At 42.2% G+C, this 2,661-nt stretch overlaps 1 long non-coding RNA gene across 1 annotated transcript; it reads right to left on the reverse strand.

Moving 5' to 3' along the window:
- Positions 1 to 793: 793 nt before the first annotated feature.
- LOC124872258 lies at positions 794 to 2,427 on the reverse strand. The gene is made up of 3 exons (XR_007039236.1): positions 1,312 to 2,427; positions 965 to 1,229; positions 794 to 891 (listed from the first exon to the last, which is right to left on the reverse strand). It is a non-coding gene; the product is annotated as an uncharacterized LOC124872258 (long non-coding RNA).
- Between the last annotated feature and the right edge of the window lie 234 nt (positions 2,428 to 2,661).

Below are 2,661 nucleotides of genomic sequence, written 5' to 3' on the forward strand. Positions count from 1 at the left end.
GGATACAACTGATTGAACAGTTAGAAAAACGAACAGCAGCAGCTGATAATGTATGTTGTGTTTTGCGGGGTCTTTTTTCGCCAGGTGTATCTTCCACTCGTTCCATATGTGGACAAGGCTTTGATTACATACAGTGAGGACAATCTACTGGGAGAAGGGACATTTGGCAAGGTGTATAGAGGTTATTTTCATGGGACTCCAGCAGCGGTTAAAAGGATTTAGTGTGGCCAACAAGGAATGGACATTCATCATGAGATAAACGTTTTACTGTAATAACCTTGACATTTCAGTTTTTATTTGATTGTGGATAGGACTTTGCATTTCCTAAAGCTTTAACATAATGTGACTCTGATTTGTGTTTTTATCCATTGTATTAGGAGGCTGTCTCATCCCAACATTGTTAGACTTATGGCAGTAGCCCGCACTGAGTCCTGCTTTTTGTTGGCAGCTAAATACATTCATGGAGCAACCCTGGAGCAAGTGCCTTACACAGACAGCTGCTTGGTGAAGGTACTAATATTCCTAATATATTTTACGTTTAATAAAATTATGTAGGTGTTATACATTTTATTAACTTCGTATTCAAACAAACACTTTATTGCAGGCATTTGTGTTAATATACCCTTGAAACCATGTTTGCATACAATACATAAGACAGATGGCCTTTTTTAACTTCTGTTTTAGGTAATTTAGAAATTATTTTTATTTGCTAAATGCAAGAGAACTGTAAGATATTGTCATATCCTTAGATAGTTGTTTGACCCACATGCAAACCACACTAAGGAGACAGGAAAACAGTTTAACAGGTTTATTTATCTGGCCGCGTTCAGGGGTGCGCAGAGAACATCGTTCAGGTCTTGCTGGCGGGTTCACCTAGCTTCTCGGTAACTTCTGGAAGAAGAGCGCAGGCTGGTTAATTCAGAGTCAGGTAGAGAATAGTCTCAAAAAGTATCAGCCTGCTTACTTGTTGCCAGGGATGTTTGGAGCAGGGGGGCACTTCCTAAATCGGGGCCTTGGGAGCAGGAGCCCGGGAGATGTCCAGTAATAGGGCAGATTGTGTTTCTTCCAAAGGTTGACAGTCTTACTGACCACCACAGGGTTGTTGTGATCGGGAGCCCAACCGCCAGTCAGGTTTCGGATAACCAGAGGACTGAATTGTCTGTCTTGTAGGTTTTAGGTTTCCTGTCCGGGGTAGCCTTTGATCCCCCCACACCTCACAGGTAGAATCACTGAAGCAAATAGCAAAAAAAACAAGGGTAAGATTTTCTTAGCCTAAGCGATATACAAGATAACTTGAGGCTAGAGGTTTACCACGTTGGCACAAAACTCAGGCAACGAAGGACTGGCGGCGGGCTCCTAAATATTCCTTGTCAGGCAGGCACCATCAGCAGCAGATCTGAAAAAACCTGTCACCGGGTCTACCCCTCCAGCTCCGCGGCGACATCTGGTGGTTAAACAAGGGAAGGAAACCCAAACTCCCAAGCCCCAACAGATATTCAGTTTTTCAAAATATATTTAACTTTATATTGAATCAAAAGCTTTTCCCCTTTTCCCAAGTGTTTTATGGAATTACTTTTTAAACTGGATGACTTCGGTCAAACATTTAGGCATCTTTCCAAATGCTTTTCCCAATAGTTTGCAGGAATTTTGGCCCATTCCTCATTACAACCGGTGTAACTGAGCCACATTTTTTGACTGTCTTGTTCACACGCACCTTATTGTCATTCAAATTCTCAATGGAACTATAATCATGGATTTGTGATGGACACCACACTTTAGACTTTGATTTGCTTCAGGCACTTTGTAATCAATTTGGTGGTATGCTTATGGACAGTGTTCATTTGGAATATGAATTTGTCCCCACACCTTAACTTCCTGGATGATTTCCTTAGATGTTGCTTACATATTTTCATGTATTTTTCTTTCCTACCCATCTATTTTGTGAAGTGCACCAGTCACTTCTGCTCCAAAACACCATTTACAGCATGATGCTGGCATACACGTACTTCACAGTTGGAATGGTGTTCAACAGCTTGCAAGTCTTACCATGTATCCTCCAAATGTAAAACTGGTCTATTAGGCCAAATACTTGAGTTTTAGTTTTACCAGACCACAGGACATGTTTTTTTCTCCCAGAATGCATTTGAAAATCATGTCTTTTTTTGTTGTTTCGAATTGAGCGGTTCTTCCTCAATGAGTAGCCTTTCAGCCCAAGGTGGTACAGGACTTGTTTCACTGTGCATAATGAGTTAGTTCGTTGCACTGTTGCGTTGCAGCAAGAAGGTCCTAGGTTGGACTTGTCAGCTTTCTGCATGGATTTTGCATGTTCTCTCTGTGCATGCGTGGGTTCTCACCGGGTACTCCGGCTTCCTCCCACAGTCTGAAAACATGACTGTTAGGTTAATTGGTCTCTCTAAATTGCCCTTAGGCATGAATGAGTGTGTGCGTGGTTGTTTATCCTGTGTGTATCTGTGTTGCCCTGCGATGCACAGGCAACCTGTCCATGGTGTACCCTACTGCTCATAGACTGCTGGAGATAGGCACCAGCTTCCTCGCGACCCACTATGGAAGAAGCAGTAGAAACTGACTGACTGATGACTCTGATTTATGATGTCTGCAATTATCTTAAAGACACGTTGGCTGATTTCCTCTGAATTTTTC

This window comes from Girardinichthys multiradiatus, chromosome 8, assembly GCF_021462225.1.
Source record: "Girardinichthys multiradiatus isolate DD_20200921_A chromosome 8, DD_fGirMul_XY1, whole genome shotgun sequence".
Classification (NCBI taxonomy): domain Eukaryota; kingdom Metazoa; phylum Chordata; class Actinopteri; order Cyprinodontiformes; family Goodeidae; genus Girardinichthys; species Girardinichthys multiradiatus.